Source organism: Schistocerca americana, chromosome X (assembly GCF_021461395.2).
Source record: "Schistocerca americana isolate TAMUIC-IGC-003095 chromosome X, iqSchAmer2.1, whole genome shotgun sequence".
NCBI lineage: Eukaryota > Metazoa > Arthropoda > Insecta > Orthoptera > Acrididae > Schistocerca > Schistocerca americana.
In genome coordinates this window covers 112,400,080-112,423,069 of record NC_060130.1, presented here as the reverse complement: position 1 = coordinate 112,423,069, position 22,990 = coordinate 112,400,080, and positions in this window count along the sequence as shown.

Below are 22,990 nucleotides of genomic sequence, written 5' to 3'. Positions count from 1 at the left end.
ACAATGCGAGAATTGATGGAGCCATGCTTGTGGATGAATGTCGTTGCCAGAATTCTTAAATGTTTTGAATTTACGTGTAGTAATGAATAGCTTATAGTCAAAATTATCATGTCGGCGAGTCGCATATCGGTCATTGTTAGGTCGTGTCGGCCGTTCCATCTCAAAATTCGGTGCACATTGCCAATTTCTTTCATAACTTCCGAAATGCGCTGTGTTATTATTTTGTGGCTGTTCCGTATTTCTATGTCCCTCTTCCCGTATTGGGGCGCGAGTGTCCTCTGAAATACGTAATTCTTGTACTACTTGTGCCAACTGATCTAGCACTTCCCGGATTTCTCTTTTGTACTGTGTATTGATTTGATTTTGATTTTGTTTGAATTTTCTAATTTGTTCATACTCTTCTGTGTCAGTGAAGGCTACGGGTCTTGTGTCATTCAGATCATCATCTACCTTTGTAGATAAGTTAGTGACCTGATCCGAAAGTTCGGCTACTTTCTCCAATAGTGTACTTATTTCCTCCATGTGTCTTTCTGAACCAATTTTCAGGGTATCTACTGTGTCCTTTAAGTTTTCCTGAGTTTTTGCAAGTTGCATAACCGAATCGGTAGATGCAACCGAGTCAATTTTAGCCCACAAGGTCTCATGATTTTCATGAACAATGGTCTGCAGTTCTTCTATGGCTGCTTCGTGATTCTGTAATGCATTTTCATGCCGCGAAAAAATAGGTTGAAAATGCTCACAAATTTGTGTTTTTACGTCATTACAGACTTTTTGACATTTCGATTCAATGTTATGTAACTCAGTAGTTAAATCTTCACGTGTTTGTTCAAGTGTGGTGTCTAACTTTTGAAGATTTTGTTCCATTGTGTCTAACTGTTGCTGTGTTTGTCTCTGGTGTTGTTCCATTGTGTCTAACTTTTTAAGATTTTGTTCCACTGTGTCTAACTTTTTAAGATTTTGTTCCACTGTGTCTAACTTTTTAAGATTTTGTTCCACTGTGTCTAACTTTTTAAGATTTTCTCCCATTTGTCTCTGATTTTGTTCCATTTGTTGCATTAATTGCAATAATAATGTATTAGTGTCTGGAATCTGTTTCTCTACGCTTTTCGGCAGTGCATTTGCACCGGCAACATTCACATTTTGACAAGCAGAAAATGTGTCTTGACTTATTTGAGAAAACGGTGATGACCCAAAACCTGAATCTACAGTATTTGCGAAATTGTGTCCTGTCATTTCGGATCCCTGAGGCGAGCTGTTGCCGACCGATCGATCGATAATGCTTCCCTGTTCACTACCTGTTTCAATGTCTACACCATTGTTTGCAGCCCGCTCCATTTCCCTGTGCACAATTACCAAATTACTACTTTGAACATCAGTTAATTCATTACTCGGTGGCGCTAACACACTGCTTTCATTTTCACTGTCATTTCTCAGTTTACTTTGGAGCCTAGTATTACGTTTTTCACACGCCATTATTGTCACAGTATTTCACACGACAACACAGAAAAACACAATTTGAAGATCAAAAATAAGAGAACACATTAACATAGCACTGAAAATAATATCTAGTTAATTGCAGCTGCGAAATACTTGGTGCAAATCTACGTGCATGCCACAACTGTTTTACTGTACAACAATGAAAGACTGCAACTACAAAGGAGATTTTCTCTACAATTACGCGCTAGCAATAAACAAAAGCTACACTAAATACACAAACTACAAGAAAAAAAATCAGAAGATTCCAGTGAGGTATCCTCGGCTAAGGGTCGACATATGAAACGTCCCCTTTGAACAATTCTACACGAGACTGTGCTTAACCTGACACACAATATTTTGTTAGCGCAACGCAATCTGACTTTCAAAATTCCCTACAAAAGAATGGCCCTGACTAACATTAAACTGTACCTTTCACAAATCACTTACCTTACAAAAATCTTCGCTGCTCAAGCTACTGCAATACAGCGAGCGCCACTACTGCCAGCTAAATAAAAGATTCAAACTATGGAAGGCACTAACTACTGATAGGGATAGTTAGCAAATGAAAGATATTAATAGAGAACAAACAATGTATTTACCTTGATATCATCATATATAAATATAGCAGTTCATGACAAATTTCAAAACTCCGCCATCTCTCTCCCCACATCCACCACTGCTGGCGGCTCACCTCCAACTGCGCAACGCTATGCGCTGTTCACAACCAGCTGCCTAACACTACAATGGCGAGTATTACAACAATGCAAAGCAGCCACAGACTGCACACAGCACAGCCAGTGATTTTCATATTGAGCGCTACGTAACGTTGCCAATAAGAAAACATAAACAGCCTACTTACATAGAGAAAACATAAACAGCCTACTTACAGTGTAAATATACTTCAGTGAGTATTCTATCCTTTCCACTAAATTAAAACGCGTAACGCAGATTTAAGTTTGACTCTGTCTTTATTATTTTTCAGTTAATTAATTTCAGTACAACTTTTAAACTTCAAACGAGGAAAGACAAAAAAAAAAAAAATAAAGCAAAAAGCCTACGTTCTACTACCACTTCCGCGCTAAATTTGAAATTATATGCAAGGCTCAGCCTCTTGAGGTGTTGGCTTTCGCGTTTCCACTAACAGTACCTAATTTAATCGTCGCTCGTCACCACATCAAGCAATGGAATATTGTTGTTTTCCGTCAGATGATTCAGCTAGAATACAAACTTATCCTCACAGTATAATGTCAGTAATTCACAGGCAACAGTAGCTGTGTTCTCTCAATGTAAACCGATCGGATTCTGGTTCCTGGCTCTTAATAAACACTGATCGAGACTTTAACGCAACGGTACATAATAGAAGTGTTGAACGTTATTGACAAGCGATTTCAAATAGATTCCGCATTTCTACATTTCCAGAAGGCTTTTGACACTGTACCACACAAGTGGCTTGCAGTGAAATTGCGTGCTGGTTGAACACCGTCTCAGTTATGTGAGTGGATTCGTGAATTCCTGTCAGAGAGGTCACTGTTCGTAGTAACTGACGGAAAGTCATCGAGTAAAACAGATGTGATTTCTGGCGTTCCCCAACGTAGTATTATAGGCCCTTTCCTGTTCCTTATCTACGAGGTCGGTTCAGAAAGTAACCTCCGATTGGTCACAGTGCGGGTTGTGGGGGGAGTAGCGACGCCATCTGTGCATTCACGCACTCAACAGGTCAGTCGGCATCAAGCCGTGGTCGAGTGAACGTCGTACCTTCGCTAGTTTAGTTTTTGTGGCAGTTTGAAATGTGTGCTGCAATAGAAAACCCCGCCAAATGTGAAGTGCGTGCTGTCATAAGGTTTTTTACAGCCAAACGATATCCTGCAGCAGCTATTCATCGTGAGCTTTGTGCCGTGTACGGACCAAGAGTTATGAGTGAAGGAGTCGTCCATGAATGGGTACGTTTATTTAAAAGTGGACGAGAAAACGTTCATGATGAAGAGAGGAGTGGTAGACCATCATTGGTGACTGACGAACTCGTTCAGACAGTTGATGCAAAAGTTCGTGAAAATCGACGTTTCTCAATGTCGGAGTTGTCTACTGGTTTTCCACAGATTTCTAAGACTCTCTTGTACGAGATAGTGACAGCAAGATTGAGTTACCGTAAGTTCTGTGCACGATGGGTGGCCAAAATTTTTACCGACCACCACAAAACTCAAAGAATGGCCTCTGTATTAGACTTTCTGTCACGTTATGAGGACAAAGGAGAACCATTGTTAAACAGAATCGTGACCGGTGACGAAACCTGGATTAAGTACGTGAACCCTGAGACAAAAGAACAATCAAAGATGTGGGCACATTCAAATTTGCCTACCAAACCAAGAAAAGCCTCGCAAGATTTTTCTGCCAGAAAACCGATGGCAACGGTGTTTTGGGATGCCAAACGGGTGTTGTTGGTTGAATTCATGGAACGTGGTACGACCATTAATCAAGTCGTGTACTGTGAAACAATAAAAAAGTTACGACGGGCTATACAGAACAAACGCCGTGGTATGCTGACTTCCGGTATCGTTTTTTTGCACGATAACGCCCGTCCTCACTCTGCTCGCAGAACAACGGCCCTTCTTGAGTCCTTCAAGTGGGATGTTATCAACCATCCACCATACAGCCCAGACCTGGCGCCAAGTAATTATCACCTCTTCATGCATTTGAAGAAATGGCTCGGGTCACAGCGGTTTGATGACGACGAAGAGCTCAAAGATGCGGTCACAGGCTGGCTCCAGGCACAAGCAGGTGATTTTTATGCAGAAGGAATTTCAAAGCTTGTGAAGAGATACGATAAGTGCCTCAATCGCTATGGAGACTATGTAGAAAAATAGTGCAAAGATGTAGTTGTAAGATGTATATATTAAAATATTTTTATTTAACCTGGTGTATTTTTTTTAAATCAACCAGAGGTTACTTTCTGAACGGCCCTCGTATATATACGATTTAGGAGACAATCTGAGCAACCGCCTTAGGTTGTTTGCAGCTGATGCTGTGGTGAATTGACTAGTAAAGTCATCAAAGATCGAAGCAAATTGCAAAACGATTTAGGAAAGATATCTGTATGGTGAAAAAATTGCCAATTGACCCTAAGTAATGAAAAGTGTGAGGTCATCCACATGAGTGCTAAAATGAATCCGCTAACTTACGGTTACACGATAAATCAGTCAAATCCAAAGGCCGTAAATTCAACTAAGTACCTAGGAATTACACTCCTGGAAATTGAAATAAGAACACCGTGAATTCATTTTCCCAGGAAGGGGAAACTTTATTGACACATTCCTGGGGTCAGATACATCACATGATCACACTGACAGAACCACAGGCACATAGACACAGGCAACAGAGCATGCACAATGTCGGCACTAGTACAGTGTATATCCACCTTTCGCAGCAATCCAGGCTGCTATTCTCCCATGGAGACGATCGTAGAGATGCTGGATGTAGTCCTGTGGAACGGCTTGCCATGCCATTTCCACCTGGCGCCTCAGTTGGACCAGCGTTCGTGCTGGACGTGCAGACCGCGTGAGACGACGCTTCATCCAGTCCTAAACATGCTCAATGGGGGACAGATCCGGAGATCTTGCTGGCCAGGGTAGTTGACTTACACCTTCTAGAGCACGTTGGGTGGCACGTGGACGTGCATTGTCCTGTTGGAACAGCAAGTTCCCTTGCCGGTCTAGGAATGGTAGAACGATGGGTTCGATGACGGTTTGGATGTACCGTGCACTATTCAGTGTCCCCTCGACGATCACCAGTGGTGTACAGCCAGTGTAGGAGATCGCTCCCCACACCATGATGCCGGGTGTTGGCCCTGTGTGCCTTGGTCGTATGCAGTCCTGATTGTGGCGCTCACCTGCACGGCGCCAAACACGCATACGACCATCATTGGCACCAAGGCAGAAGCGACTCTCATCGCTGAAGACGACACGTCTCCATTCGTCCCTCCATTCACGCCTGTCGCGACACCACTGGAGGCGGGCTGCATGATGTTGGGGCGTGAGCGGATGACGGCCTAACGGTGTGCGGGACCGTAGCCCAGCTTCATGGAGACGGTTGCGAATGGTCCTCGCCGATACCCCAGGAGCAACAGTGTCCCTAATTTGCTGGGAAGTGGCGGTGCGGTCCCCTACGGCACTGCGTAGGATCCTACGGTCTTGGCGTGCATCCGTGCCATAGCACGGTCATCGGCATAGATATAGTTTTCCGTACCAGGTGGCAGTGGTTGATCGTTGGTGTATATGTTAAAAAGTAAGGGTGCCAGTACGCTGCTCTGAGGGAGACCATTTTTCTGGGCCCGCCACCTGCTATGCATCCCTTGGAATTCCACAGAGAACCTATGGTTCTCTAACAGACTTCTAACTGTGGATGTGAATTTAAAGTCCCTGGCATACAGCTTATTCATTAGCAGACGTAAGTTGACGGTGTCATATGCGACTGTCAAGTCTATAAAGGCGACACCGGTTATTTTCCGGTTCTCATAGCCGTCTTCAGTCAGCTGTGTGAGGTCAATTACCTGAGATGTAGTGCTTTTCCCTGGGCGGAAACCTGCTTGTTGGGGGATTAGATAGGGTTCTATGGCACTGGAGAGACGATCCTGGAGTATTCTTTCAAAGATTTTAAAGATATGGCAGAGAAGTGATACGGGTCGGAAATTTCTGGGGTCATCAGCATTTTTGCCTGGTTTTAAAATGGCAATAACTTTAGCCTTCCTCCAGATTGTGGGAATCTGACCTGTTTCCATGCAATTGTTAAACAGTTTCAGTAGCTATTGTTTAACGTTGGGACCAAAGTGTTTAATCCGTTCAACAAAATTCCCATCCAGGCCCAGGGGCCTTCCTTAGCTTGCATTTCGCTATGGCTTTGTCCAGATCTGCCATTGTGAGAAGGGTGGCCAGAGTTGAATTTTCTTGGTGTTCAATCCTGTCTATTTTGGTCTCCGACTTCCTGCTTATGGTATCGGGTTTCCCATTCTTGAGAAGCTGGTGAGCTATTTGGTCGGCTTTGACGGGAGCATGTCCTGGAGAGAAAGTCGGGTCATTTTTTAGACGTTTAAGGAGTGTCCAGGCTTTCTGACAGCTCCTTTTCATGTCCAGTTCCTCTATTGTCCTCAGCCATTTCTCTCTCCTGGTTTTAGCTAGTGACTCGGTTAGCTGCTCGCCCACAGTGATAGTTTCCGCGGATAGAGGGTTTGCGCCAAACAGTGTCAGGTATTCCTGCAACTGATCCTCTAATTTTGGCGTAAGGCCTTCAACATAATTGCTTCTGCATCCTCTAAGGATCGATTGCTTGGAACACCACTGCACAGCCTTCACGAAATTGTCATAGAATCTTGGTTCGGGTGGTAGCTTGTTACAGAATCTTCCATGAGGTTTTGAAAGGTTGACCATTCTGCTTTCTTAAAATTGTACCTACGGCGAAAAGGTACGCTATGGAGTTTAACAACAGATGTGATCTGGCACATTATTGGACGGTGCTGGGTGTTTGGTATTGGTGAGCAAACTCCTTTTGACCATTGGGACGTTACTTGATGGATAACGAAGATGAGGTCCGGGTTATAACCTCTCCCCCATCTGCCACTGTTGCAGGAAGCAGGCAGTTTATTGTCATGTATCAGTTTTAGGTTGTTTAGCTCGGCCCAGCAGATCACAGCCGTGCCATTGTCGTCGTCTTCTTGGTAGCCCCACCGCGTACTGTGGCTGTTGAAATCACCGATTACAAAATTAATTCTGTCTTTGTTAAAATTGTTTAGGTTGGAGCTGGAAAAGTCCACAGTTGGTGGTTTGTACACTGATGTAACAGTGCACTCACTAAGTTCAATGGTTAGCACTTCAGTATCATTGATGTCGTTTATACTGCTTGAAAGGATCTGTATGTTTGGCCTGGTAAAGATTGCGCTGCCATACTGTCGGTGTGGCCTTTCAGCTACTAGTCGCATGCCGTTTATCTTGGGTCTTTTGAGTGTGCTATCTCTGTGAGTTTCTTGTAGACACAGGACGTCACATTTCTCTTTCTGACAGAGGTCTTGTAGTAGACGTTCTTTGCATGCAGACAGTCCTTCAATATTTACAGAGATAATCGTCAGTGCTGGGCCTGATAAGGTCCTTTTCTGTAGGATTGTCATGTTGCTTCTGGAGCGAAAGGATCAGCCGGTATACCACCGCCCAGGGGACACCCGAGTATGTGTATTGCATTCACATACTCTTCGTGGAGGCTCCTTTCTTGTCCCCCATTTGCAGATTATCCACGTAGATGTAGATGTAGATAAATCACATGCGATATGCCACTATCCCAGCAGTGCTCACTAAAACCTCAACGAACACAACCACTCAACATTCAGTTACCAACCTCTAAATTATCGCAAACGCTCAGTTGCCTTAGAGCGTACGTTCCTCTGAACACCACGAAATGCAACCACAAAGACTTTCAGAGTCTTGTGCACACCAGGAAAATCACGAATCGCACTAATAGTCCAATTCCGTGGCTGATTACCACTCTTACGAACACAAAGCTTCTCCAAATGTGAACACAGCTTCCTCAAAGCGAGCGTAACTTTTCCTCAGCACGCCATCCCGTCACCTTTCACCTCCGTGACCACGAATAAACTATATCTACGCCCTACCAGCGACGATTGACACATGCACGAAATACGATGTCATGGCTAAACCTTTCCAAAGCTTACGACCAGGACAACGTGAAATTAATTGACCTCAGCGTACGCTACATTTCTCTTACGGAAAAGCATAAACTGAAAGCAGACACACTGCAAAATTCGTCTAACTTCGTGATCCAGCAGCCGACCAAACTCTAAAATAAATCGATATATCCACTCAAATTTATCGACGATATTTGCGATCGTGAGTAGATCCACGTTCAGTTGTCTTTCCCTAGGTGATTTTTATGCACGATGTCTAACTAGAGCTTTTACAACGTAGTTCTCGCGTAGTGATCTCGTGGAGCACTGAACTTCTAACACACAGTAGCCATAGGAGACCCGATTTTTTCCATTGTTTTTAACAATTAAGTATTTATTCTTCTGCAGCATTCGCTGCGTAGAGTACTGGCCAGCTGGATGGGATGGTATCTCTAGCGCAGACAGCTGTTTGCTTCTGCTGCCTGCGCGTGGAGACAGCCACAACTTGCGCGATCTGTCAAGCGCGGACGTTTGCCAGCTTTTCTACAACAATTGGACACATAACGACTTTACTTACAGAACATTACTATATTTACAATCACTCTTCAGGCATTAACAGCTTTCCAGCCTCTAAAATGTTGAAGCGACTAAGAATCCGTGACGGCTCTCGAAAACTTTTCTCCCAACACAATCACCTAGTACATTTATATGAAATCGATACAGAACCTTATATAAAATACGGCTCTTACGTTGCGCAAAAGCACTCAGATCGCTCGTGGGGTTATATAATTACTATAGCTGCTATAGTTCAAAACTTACATTTTTTAAACGGCCCTGGAGAACTATCACAGTTTTTTTTCCAGCCAATGTCAAAACGGAAACTTTGTGAGCATTTTAAACTAAGATGCGCAGAAAGAGTAAATTACCGTTCTCATATTCACGAATACTTTTAATATATTTGCACTAGGCACTCGTTTTATCTGTAGGGACATTCTACGTGACCTAATCGAAACAGTACTACTACTACTACTACTACTACTACTATGCGATCAGGCCCAGTGGACAGCACGCATCTACAAGTTTCCTCCATTGCTGCTATCCGCCATTCGTCCACATCTATTGACATTTGTTTTAAATCTTCATGCAGTCCATCCCTCCAACGCTTCTTGGGTCTCCCTGGCGGTCTCTTTCCTGTAGGTGTGAAATCCAGGAGCTTCCGAGGCCATCTGTGATCCTCCATTCGGGCCACATGGCCGGCCCACTGCATTCGTTTGGCCTTGACAGTTCCTGCTATGTTGGGCTGCTGGTATAGTTCCTCAAGCTCTTGGTTGTATCTGATCCTCCATTCCCCTGTATCTGCATCCAGAACCGGACCGAATATCTTCCGAAGCACTTTTCTCTCAAAAACAAGGAGCTTATGGAAGTCCTGTTTCCGGATACTCCATGTCTCACAGCCATATAGTACAACAGGCTGGATCAGGGTTTTGTACAGTTGAATCTTGAACTGTCTGGAGAGAGATTTGGACCGAAGCAGTTGTGCTAGGCTGTGGTAAGATCGGTTTCCTGCTTGTATTCTGGCATTGATCTCTGCTTCACATGACGAGTTCTCAGTGAAAAGTGCCCCTAGGTATTTGAATCCTTGCACGCTCTTGTAGGAATGATCCCCTACCAGCAGTGATTGTAGATGATCAGCAGTCTGGCAATGACCACGCGTCATAACGAGGTACTCTGTCTTAGCTTCGTTTATGTTTAGCCCAAATTTGCTGCCAGCCTCCTTTAGTGCTTTGGTCATTTGCTCCAAATCCTCTTCCGACCTAGAGAGTAAACAGGTGTCGTCTGCATACGCTAAGTATGCCAGTGTCTTTCCTTCGATTTCAATCCCTTCGTTCTCTTGGAAGGTCTCGCGTACGATCTTCTCGAGGGCAAAGTTGAGCAGGATAGGGGACAACCCATCTCCTTGCCTGAGTCCTGTCACAATTTCAAATTCCTCAGTTACGCGATTTCCCATCTTCACCTTTGCATGTGTTTCGTTCAGACAGATCTTTATCAGATTGATGAGTTTCTCTGCTATGCCAAACTCCCTTAAACAGTTGAGCAGGCTCTTGCGATGTATGCAATCATAGGACTTCTTAAAATCAACGAATAAAATATGGAAATCTTTACCATATTCACCCAGTTTCTCAGTCAGCTGCCGGAGACTGAAGATGTGATCTACTGTTGGCCGTCCTGGCCGGAAACCTCCCTGGTACTCCCCAATCCCCGATTCTGCCACTGGCTGAATTCTGTGTATGAGGTAATTGGACAGGATCTTATAGCAGATGTTAAGCAGGGCGATTCCTCGATAGTTGTCATATTTCAGTTTGTCGCCCCTCTTATGTATTGGACAAATGAGAGTTGTTTTCCACTCTCCTGGTAGTTCTTCTTTGGTCCATATTGCCTGTATCAGTCGGTGTATTTTTTCTGCAAGTTTCTCTCCTCCTGCCAGGATCATTTCAGCCTGTATTCCATCTTGACCTGGACTCTTATTCTGTTTAAGGTGTCTGATTCTGGTTTTTATCTCATCCAGGGTAGGTGGGGGATAGTCTGCATCGGCTGTAATTGGGTACTGGAAATCAAACTGCAGTTCGGGTTCATCACAATTTAGCAGCTGTCGAAAGCACTCTTTCCATCTCTCAGCTATGTCCCTATCGTTCGTCAGGATCTTATCACGGGAATCTTTGACAAATTTCTGCTTGGCCTGGTGAATCGAAACAGTGTCATTAGGAAATATCAGGAACATGTGATGTCAATCACAGCAAAGATGATGGCGAAACGAGTAAAGGGAGGCAGATCAACCTCGAGGAGGCACACCTGTGCAATCTACCCTTTGGTCTCAATGAATGAAATGGATCCGTAATGGTAGTGATCAGAATCATAGACACAAACAGTGACGATACTCAGCTGACAGCGTGAACGATATCGGTGCACATACAGAATTCACGGTCTCTCCAAGACATCTTGAACGTTAATAACATATTGTCAGTGAGTTGAGCGGTAATGACAGTTGGTGGATATACATCAAGCTTTTATTTTTCTTGCGAACTGGTGAACTTTAGAATTAAGTCATTATTGATAAATTCGATTAAGTCTACTAAAATGTCATGCAATGTATGAACTTCCAGATTCTTAGCGGAAATTGGATGGTAGCGAACACTAGATGTCTTCAATATGTTTTTTTTTATTTTTTATTATAGAAGTAATGACATAACGTTTTTCTGTACATTTTGAATAATTCTGTCAAATACCATTTTCAAATTCCAGGTGATCGGATAGAGCTCCTCTAGTTTCTGGACATCTGCCCAGTGAGGTGGTAAGTACGAAATAAAATAATAGTCATTTGCATAATATCTCTGAAAATAGGATATATACAGGATTTTCAAAATTCCCATTAAACGCTCACTCGACTCGTAGCACGAACCATGTAGGTATAATTCTGAACATTAACTCATGTCAGGAAACGCCGTTTTCGTACTGCAAACATAAAAACTAATGTATTCCACTCTCTCTCGTCTTCTTCGTCAAAGAACGGTAGCAAATCATTGTAACTCTGGTAATTATTACTTTTAGAACTAACTAAACAAAGTGGTAAGAATGGCCAGTGCTAAGAGACAAGCAGAAAATTCAGTACGCAGGTGTTATTTTCTATAACACGTGTGTCTGCTTCTTCTGATAATCCACACATTCTTGCACAAGAGCGATACCAGTTAGGATTGTCCATTGTTTTGATGTTATTTAGTCGGTACCAAACGTAATAATTACCAGATCCATACTAAATAATGCCGTTCTTTTTCCATCAGACGCGACATTGGAATATATTATTCTACATGTTCAAAACACCCTGTAAAATGTAACTACCGATCCTTCACTTTTCTGGTAAGTATCTCAGTGAAATTTAACAGTCGGTAGATATTACAGTGTGGATTAAATAAAAATGAGATATTAAATGAAGCAATGAAGTATATGTGCCATAGCTGAATAAACTGATAAGACTTGAGATCAGAAAGTGGATACGATTTATTTTTGGCTTCTGCATAACATTACTGGAGTAATGTCGTAATGAATTTCATGTATAACGATGTATTCGCGATAGTGAACTTTCTTGACAGTTTAAACCTTTCAGTCACACTCAGACACGAACAGGTACACAAACCTATCAAGGTCAGCGGCCTCCCATCTGTAGCGACAGTTTTCACCAAAGGTTAGCAATGAAATTCGAGTACCATTCATAAACACAGTCTCCGCCTCTCATAAACGTTGCACATTACAACTGTTTAGATGAATTTCTTTCGCATTTATGCTTCGCATCAGTTACTTTTCCCGGGAGGCGACATTTACCTCAAAGTTTTGTGTTTGTTGTGAAACCACTTTACCAGAGCAGGAGCAGACTACCAGATAAAGGTCTCCCAAAATTTGGAAGTATGTGCTACTCTCTTTACGGTGTTATTGAATAAAACAATAGGGATAGGTGTTCTATCTTGGAACATGTTGCAGTCTTTCGCTTCTAGCTATCCCTGTAGCATAAGTTTAATATATTTTCTTATTCCATTTTTAAATAACGGAATTCACGTTTTCTGCTCTACAGACTTTCTCTGACATTACAAAAATTACTCCGGAAAATTAAGGGTTCCCCAAATGTGAAAACATATTCCAGGGAGAAACATGGTTATATGTGGTGAAGAAAAACTCACACACTCGGACTTCACAGCGCCATTCTTCACATACTGGCAATACAAAAATGTCCTTAACAAAATTTTGTCCTGCACATAGTTCAGGCAGTAAATGGACATTAAAGATTGGCAATCAGGTAGCATACAGTGACATTTCCGGTAACTGCCTTTGTCAGCAGACAGTGCTGTGTTGTGCAGGTGGTGCAGTAGATAGCGTTTTCGAGTAACATGCATAAGGTCAAAGGTTCGAATCTGGGTCTAGAGTTATTTGTTTTTATTTACTAAACGTAGTCTGCATGTAACGGTATCAGTGGTTTTACTGTACAGGTTATTAAAATGTTGCCAGATTTCCACTCTTTAAGGTCCATTTAATGCCCTAAATATGCTCAGGACGAAATTTTGTGACAGACATTTTTGTAATGCTGCTATGCGAGGAATCGCGCTGTGAAGTCCGAGTACGTGAAGCTTTCTTCATCCTGTATACATAGGAACAAATATTCGATTGAAAATCAAAATCTTTGCATAAGGTGTCAAACAAATAACACACCTTGCATTGAATTTCTGAAACAAGTCTGGTTAAATCGATATGTTACACGACGTATTTACATGAAATTGTATGAATTTTATTGATATGCAGATTGAATAAACAAGCCGGTATTTCGTGAATATAAACCACTAACACTCACACTAGTAATTGCACACAAGTAAATAGTTCAAATGGCTCTGAGCACTATGGGACTTAACATCTGAGGTCATCAGTCCCCTACTACAGGATTCGAACACGTGACAGTAGCAGTCGCACGGCTCCGGACTGAAGCGCCTACTAGAACCGCCCGGCCACCGCGGCCGGCGCACACAAGTAATTTCCCAGACCCGAGCTATGAGACGCAGTTCTGACGGAAGGAGAATTTTACGACGGCAACACCCGTTCCATACAGGCTGAAACATTCACAGCGGGACATCTAGTGGACATAATGAGATGCTGAAGCCGTTGAGCAGACCAAGGGGGCAAAAGCCCCCTCGACCCTGCTTTTAACGACGACCCTTCGAAAAGTTTATCTACAGGAACAAGTCCAGAGATGGCAAAAACGTCTGAAGAAGCCCAACTCAAAACATTAGTGACTCACTGTAGCCACCTGTGTTAAAACTCCCATGAAAGAAAAAGCTGTTTATCTTGGTATTACGTAGCATAAGTTAAACTCTGCCCTACGAAAGAAACGACGCCTGTGATAGGCTACAAAAACTCTGGTGGGTGGAGTTATAACAAGTACGAACGCTCTGATTGGCCAGAAAGAAAACGCATGGCCAACAGCTTTGATACAGGCAAATGTAGAGAGAAGAATTCACTCTTTCTCTTGCAGGAAATCATCGATTGTTTGAGCAAGGCGACTCGTGCCGCGCTGAGATGACTGCGAGAGTCATTATCGGAACACCTATTCACAGGCTGGTTTTAACTCATAAGGAATCAAACTGCGAGGTCTCCTAGTATGGAGAATCGCACCGAGCACTGACAGTTAACGCTTGCGAGCGATTTGAGGGCAATGGCGTACGCGCTACTCCAGCCAAATACCGTGTGCCATACCAATGAACTCAGCTAGGGAGCAACTAGAAGTCTCGGCTTCACCGAAGACGTAGGTAATGTATCAGACTGGTGTTTAACAGTAGAGAGAGATTCAGAATAGATTCTCAGGTTCACCGGCAGCCGCCACTGCCACCGCTCAGGCTATGCCAGCAAGTGATATTCAATTGACAATCAAAAGTGCCATCATCTCTGTCTCTACTATTATTTGTTTGTATATTCAACCATCACCTGTAGTTAAAGATATTCATGATTATTGGGCTTTATTGAAGCAGAAACGCGAGAATCCGATCTAATGAAAAGGACTGATCAGCCACTATAGAGTGCTTTATACCCTGACGTTATTATATTGTTTGGACTGTGTAGTTTTTTCTGATTGCTCTTTGACTACCACCATTCAATTTTGAGTATTTTAACTGTGCATTTCTTCCTTAATTGATGTATCTAGCCCCAACTGTATTTAATTTGTGTGTATTTTATCGACCCACAGGTATGGCCGTCAACCATCTTACTATTAAAGAACCTTAGAAATTTAGGAATTTCCCTTTACAGTTGTGAACACTCAGTATCAGTATTTTTACTATTCTGTATGTATTTTTGCTAACATTGTTATGTCATGAAGTCATACTTAGAGAAAAAATTAAACCTTAACAATGAAAATCTAAGATTTTCGTCTTTTGCTAACATATAGTTACACCTGAACCCATACACTAATTTCTGTTAGCGGTAACGTTTCCTTTACAGGATTTGCAGTGGAACCGACATTAAGATCATTGTCTGATTACATCATTGTCCATACTGGTGCACTCTTCTGAACTCTGCATGCGTGAAATGGTATCTTCCTACCTTGCAGGCTGTAAGTTCAACACCAATTTCACAGAGCGTCCTTGCGCAACTGTGGTAGGAAGATAGATCAGAACCACTCACACGTGTTAGACTTGCAATCGAGGAAATCTTGTGAATACTGTACTTAATATCGTCATATTTTATGTTTACCATCGTACAAACTGCCCTCAATTAGTTGCATAGAAGGAACATACATAAACGAACTTTACCTAATAGCCCATATGTTTCGTTATTACTCTACTACACAGCAATAATCAGTAAATGAAATCAAATTAAGCAGAAGTATTATCAAATTCCAGCTACAAGTCAAATATATCTTCAAACAGAAGCTATTTGAAACTAACATAAATAATTGTACTCAAGACAGGTAAAATTGTTAAGAGACGTAAGAAACTCAGTTCATTTGCAAGTATCACATGTTCCATGGTAAAAGAGCTTTTTCTGTTTCAAGGCACAAGGTGGTGCACAACCAACAAAATATGTCTTAGACGTCCCCATATTATAGAAATAATTCTAAAAATATAAAATTATGTACAATTTTACTCACCATAAAACTCTCTACCTAAAGAATCAAAAATATGTTCCAAATAGCTTCAATGATCTGCACAGCAATAGGAAGTGTATGTTTACATATGATACACAAAACACAACCGGATGTCTAACAAAAACTGCAGAAAATGGTGGAAAGTGCTCGGGGTGCTCTCTAGTGGAGATTCCTTCTTGTGATTCTAAAATCTGTCACTAGACTTAAGTACCGACCACAAATCATCGTTTGTTCCTAGGTACAATATCATCTAGGTACGACACTCTACCTACTGTTTAAATGGCGGAACCAACAACAAGAAATATGTTGGCAACATATTACTGCAGACATTGTGCAACTTCCTTGACGATACAACCATATGGATAGAGAAATGGTATATGTGCGACATAGATACATCGCTATTTTCAGCTGTACGTTAACAAGAGAAAGAAATGTGTGATGGATCCTTAAACCAACAACTAAGGTTGGATCAAAACATACTAGGAAAATCATATTACCCATCTTCGTGATCAGAGTGCGCAATAAGGAACTTGGATGTCCGCCCTAATTTGACCTACATCAATGCGTTAATACATCTCAGCTACAATCAATTTTTATGACAGCGACCACCTATTGTATTCGAGTAATTTGTCCTGATTTTCAGTAGTAAACTTAACTAATGCAAGTGACTGTTATACAATTGCTAATATTTTAACCTGCTAAATGTCTTTTTAAATATATTCAGTTGTATTTTTTTCCATTTCCTTCCTTCAGGTTTGTAACTTTACGTTTCCTCTTTGACTTATTAGGTTGCTTAAATGCACGGATGCAATACAAACACCAACGAAAAGGAAATCTGTGAATGATACTAACTCTTCATCTATGATTTTTATTTCATGAGAGCTGAATTAGAAGAGAACTCAAGGAAGTTATCAGGCGACTGTCCCATAACTAATTAGTATTGGTTTGATAAATAGCCTTGAGTAACATGCTGGAATTGTACATTGGTGACACGGAGTTGAGAGAAAAAGAACAGACACCACGTAACTTGTCTTTACAGGCTGCCGAGTAGACGCACGATAACATCTAGAACCTAAATAACTGCTTGCGCTGCAGCATGACTGTCATGTTACATAATTAGAGACATGTTAAGTATGATCCTTTTCTTACATATATCAAACAGTAAGAGAGTTACATATATCTGGTTTTATATACCATGAGGGATTAATAACGAGGCTTAAGATTTGTAATTACTTTTCACTAAATAAATAGATGCGGAAGCATTATCTCGTGAAAAATTTTATGTTTGTTTGTGACTGTGAATCATCAAAATACAGAACGCCGCTAAACCTTCCTGTCAACACAAATGTAACTATTCTAGTCGACGATAGGCGCTCGACTGGGAAACCATGCAGTTGAATCCCAGAAGTGGGAAAACTCGACGTGAAGTTAATCTGTGCGGAGCAGAGTGTCAAAATACTGCATAGAGCCTGGCACGGAAAAAGCACAGGTGCGACCACCTCGAATGAGACAAACAACTAGCATGTGGAACCGCGACCATGGCGCTTTGCAGAAGCCAGGTCCGTGTAAGTCGATGTCAGCGGAACTCACTGACCCCATCGGGGGAAGTGTCAGCGTGTCTGCCTTTTCGGCGTGTGTCACCCGTGAGAGCTTTCTGAACTACTCTGACCCGAGAACCACGTTAGCTCATCTGTGTCCCTTTGTACATTGACAGAAAAATATCGCGGCACCAAGAAGGAGCTGTGTGACATAGACGAAAGTTGGTACTCGTGTATCTACATCTCAAAGATGAAACCTGTTCAGATTTCGCACCAGTCGCATAATAGTAGTGCCGCTCTGAGGATGCAGATCAGGTTTGCCTTACACATACGCTGTAACGGTCGTCAGCGTTAGTTACCTTTAAAAAAGGACGTGGTGAGTTGATGTTACTCAAGAACGCTTTTAAGCCGACAAAGACGCCATTATCAACACTTCACTGAGATTGAACGAAGTCATGTAATACGACTACAAGAAGCTGAATGTTATTTCTGTGACATTGTGGAAAGACTTGGCAGGAATGTAGATACCGTACATGATTGCTAGCAGCTGTGGTCACGAGAATGTACGGTCGCGAAAAGATTGGGCTCTGCACGGCCATCTGGCACTACCAGCAGGGAAGAACATCTCTGGCGTATCATACAGCATCTGCAGTAGCAATTTGAGCAGCAGTTTGCACCACAATGACACAATGAACTCTTACAAATTGATTATTCAACCACAGCTCCGAGACAGACGCCCTGTAGCGCGCATTACATCGACTCCAAACTACCGCCATTTACGACTCCAGTGGTGTCAAGCGAGAGATCAGTGGAGGGCGGGGTGGAGGTCTCTTTTCTGATGAAAGCTGGTTCTGCCTCGGTGCCAGCGATGGCCGTGTGTTTGTCAGAAGGAGACCAGTTGAGGGGTTGCAACCAACCTATCTGCAAGCTAGACACGCTCGATTTCGTATGACAGCAGGAGCTGGTTATCCTATGCACCCTCACTGTAGATTTGTATGTCAGCCTGGTGATTCGATCTACTGTGCTGCTGTTCATGAACAGCATTCTAGAGAGTGTTTTCCATCAGGATAACGTTCGCCCACTTACTGCTTTTGTAACCCAACATACTTTACAGAGAGTCGACATGTCGCCTTGACCTGCTCGATTACCAGATCTGTATCCAATCGAGCACATGGGACACATCGGACGACAACTCCAGTGTCATCCACAAACAGCATTATGTATTCACCGACCGAGTACAATAGGCATGGAACTCCATCCTACAAGACGACATCTAGCACCTGCACAACACAATACATGTATGCATGCATTGACACTCTAGCGCTTACAGCTATTATTAATGTACCGGCATTTCACATGCAATGAGCGAGATAGTGCAGTGGTTAACACACTAGAACCGCATTCAGCAGGACGACGGTTCAAAGCTGCATTCTGCCTTCCTGATTTAGGTTTTCCGTGATCTTCCTAAAGCGCTTCAGACAAGTGCCTTGATGGTTTCCGCTATGGTCGCAGGTTCGAATCCTGCCTCGGGCATGGATGTGTGTGATGTCCTTAGGTTAGTTAGGTTTAAGTAGTTCTAAGTTCTAGGGGACTGATGATCTCAGATGTTAAGTCCCATAGTGCTCAGAGCCATTTGTACCATTTGAACCTTGATGGTTCCTTTGAAATGGCATGGCCGTCTTCCTTCTCCATCCTTCCCTAATCCGGTGGGACCAATGACCTCACTGTTTCGTCGACTCCCCCAAATCAACCAACCAACCATTGGACATGCAGTGAGTGGCTTATCTGGCACTTTCATCAGCCTCTATATCACTTAAATATGATATGTAGACTAATGTATTCCCAAAATTTCATTACGCTACATTAGACTAACTATCTGGCGCTTTCATCAGCCTCTATATCACTTAAATATGATATGTAGACTAATGTATTCCCAAAATTTCATTACGCTACATTAGACTAACTATTTTTTGGTGTAAGGAGCCGGCCGCTGTGACCGAATGGTTCTAGGCGCTTCAGTTCGGAACCGCATTGCAGGTGCGGTCGCAGGTTCGAATCCTGCCTCGAGCAGGGCTGTGTGTGATATTCTTAGGTTAGTTAGGTTTAAGTAGTTCTAAGTTCAAGGGACTGATGACCTCAGATGTTAAGTCCCATAGTGCTTAGAGTCATTTGAACCATTTTTTTGTGTTCATATTGTTTCCAAGCAGTGATCAAAAGAATCCGGACACCTGGCTAAAAATGACTTACAAGTTCGTGGCGCCCTCCATCGGTAATGCTGGAATTCAATATGGTGTTGGCCCACCTTTAGCCTTGATGACAGCTTCCACTCTCGCAGGCATACGTTCAATCAGGTGCTGGAAGGTTTCTTGGGGAATAGCTGCCCATTCTTCACCGAGTGCTGCACAGAGGAGAGGTATCGATGTCGGTCGGTGAGGCCTGGCACGAAGTTACCGTTCCAAAACATCCCAAAGGTGTTCTGTATGATTCAGGTCAGGACTCTCTGAGGGCCAGTCAATTACAGGGATGTTACTGTCATATAACCAACCGCCACAGCCCGTGCACTTTGAACAGGTGCCCGATCGTGTTGAAAGATGCAATCGTCATCCCCGAATTGCTCTTCAACAGTAGGAAACAAGAAGGTGCTTCAAACGTCCGTGTAGACCTGTGCTGTGACAGTGCCACGCAAAACAACAAGGGGTGCAAGCCCACTCCATGAAAAACACGACCACACCGTAACACCACCGCCTCCGAATTTGACTGTTGGCACCACACACTCTGGCAGACGACGTTCACCGGGCATTCGCCATACCCACACTCTGCTATCGGATCGCCACATTGTGTACCGTGATTCATCACTCCACTCAACGTTTTTCCACTGTACAGTCGTCCAATGTTTACGCACCTTACACCAAGCAAGGTGTTGTTTGACATTTACCGGCGTGATGTGTGGCTTATAAGCAGCCGCTCGATCATGAAATCCAAGTTTTCTCACCTCACGCCTAACTGTCATAGTACTTGCAGTGGATCCCGATGCAGTTAGGAATTCCTGTGTGATGATCTGGACAGATGTCTGCCTATGGAAATGGAAATGAATGTTTGGCGTCATTGGCCTGGAGGCCCCTTGCGGGGCAGGTCCGGCCTCCTTGGTGCAGGTCTTATTACATTCGAAGCCACATTGGGCGACCTGCTCGTCGGATGGGGATGAAATGATGATGAAGACAGCACAATACCCAGTCCCTGAGCCAAGAAAATCCCCGACCCAGCCGGGAATCGAACCCGGGCCCATAGGACGGCCATCCGTCATGCTGACCACTCAGCTGTCGGGGCGGACTATGTCTGCCTATTACACATTACGACCCTCTTCAACTGTCGGCGGCCTCTTCCAGTAAATAGACGAGGTCGGCCTGTACGCTTTTGTGCTGTACATGTCCCTTCAAGTTTCCACTTCACTATCACATCGGAAACAGTGTATTTAAGGATGTTCAGGAGTGTGGAAATCTCGCGACCAGACGTATGACACAAGTGACATCCAGTTACCTGACCATGTTCGAAGTCCGTGAGTTCCGCGGAGCGCCCCATTCTGCTCTCACTATGTCTAATGACTACTGAGGTCGCTGATATGGAATATCTGGCAGCAGGTGGCAGCACTATGCTCCTAATCTGAAGAACGTATGTTTTTGAGGGTGTCTGGATACTTTTGATCACATAGTGATCTCTGGTAGGTATGTTAAACACATTTTCCCTTGGAAAGGCCAGTTCAGAACGGCGGAAGATCATGGAGACTGACGGAACAGATGGTCTGCCTGCATCAGTGAGGGAGAGAACTCATCCATATGTGAGTGGAGGGCACAGGGTCCAAGTTTATGGGCTCAGCATAGGAAGTCCCAGGAGCAATCACCTCTGGCGCCCTGTTCCGTGGAAGCAGGGATGAGGTGGGAGGAGTGGGGGCAGTAGCAGGTGTGCACATTGCAATAATTGGGAGCCTCTTACAGGGAGGCTTAGCTGGAGAAAAGACAGCAGCGTTACGCCTCCAATAGGTGATAGGCAAACTAATCAAAAAGATGGATCAGCTTTCCTGACCAACATTCACCACGAACGAATGCCCACCTCTGAGGTCCATCACTACTCCCAGCAGTCTCCCCTGCTGCCATAGAAAAGAGCAGACATCCCGCAGGGGTAACACAGCAGGTTGCCACATTCTGGGGCATGTGACTCAGGGTGTAACAATTCCGAGAGGTTGTGTGGTTGATGCCCATGGAACGTTCCACCTTTTAATGGCAGTCGCCCACTACATTTCCAGAAAGCTAGACAATGCATCATTGTGGTTCGAGATAGACATGGGCTTCATTTTTTGGGTTTTAAAAGTTTGTACTAATCAGTCAACCTGTGAGACAGAAGCCAGGTGAAAAGGGGCAGCAGTCACATGCTGGATTCTGTTGTGAACGCGTTCTTCTAAAACACAAATAGCTCTCTATTGTCACGATTTAATGAGTGCTGATCGGTAGGAGATGTCAAATAGATTCACAGAAGGACACCGTTCATCACAAGTAACTTCTAACCAAATTGCGTGTCTACATGGGTTTGACGTCGAAATTACTGCATGAGCTACTGACAAAATGTTCAAATGTGTGTGAATTCCTGAGGGATCAAACCGTTTAGAACATAGGTCCCTAGACGTACACACTACTTAAACTAGCTTATGCTAAGAACAAAACACACACACACGTGCCCGATGGAGGACTCGCACCTCCGACGGGAGGGGCCGCGCAGTTCGTGACATGACGCCTCAAACCGTGCGGCGAGCTACTGCCCCAAAGTTAAGATTCTCAGATTCGGTAGAGGTCTGGATAATAAAAAGGCGGTCTTATCAATTATATCAGCGATACACCTTACCTGGTAGTGCAGCAAGAACTGGTGCAAGTAGGTCTCCCACCTCTCCATAGACTCGTCGAAAGCTCCGGACGGTGTCTCGGTTGGCTGGAAAAGAGCCTCCCCATTGGATCAACTCTGCTTTCTGTTTGAACAGCTCCTGTGTCTGCTCCTGCTGCAGCTGAGTTTTGTTCTGGAGGAGCAACTCGTCCTGCTAGCATTGCATAAATGTCGGCTCTCTTTGTATCAGAAAAAGTACCGACATATCGATATATCAACGCAAACGAATATCGACTTCCCTGTTAATAAAAAAATCGGCTGCACATTGTAAATATTCTGCCAGTTTTAGAGTTTTGAATTTAAGTTTGTTTTATTATTAAACATCAAAAAGCCAACAGCCTGCCTATCCCCCTTAAAGCAAGAAGTGAAAGGAAAAGGATGCACGTTCTTACTTGGCGATAACCATGGAAACTGTATGTAAAGTGGTGCAATAAAAGGTCTCCGATAGGTCCGTCGTTCGTCTTTGTCGCATATCGGATTTGTCTGGATCACTTCACGTCAACTTTCCTGTTTTTTAATTTCTGCCAACGCCAGAAACCTAGCAGTTGTAACTGCGTGGTGAAAGTAAACGTAGTGTCTGTTGGTAGCACCGAGCACAGATTACATCAGCATTACCCTCACACGTCTCCGCTCACTGCAAACACCAATCTTGTCATTTATAATTTTTTTCATCATTTTCAGCCACTGTTTTTGAAGAATGTCAGTGTTGCG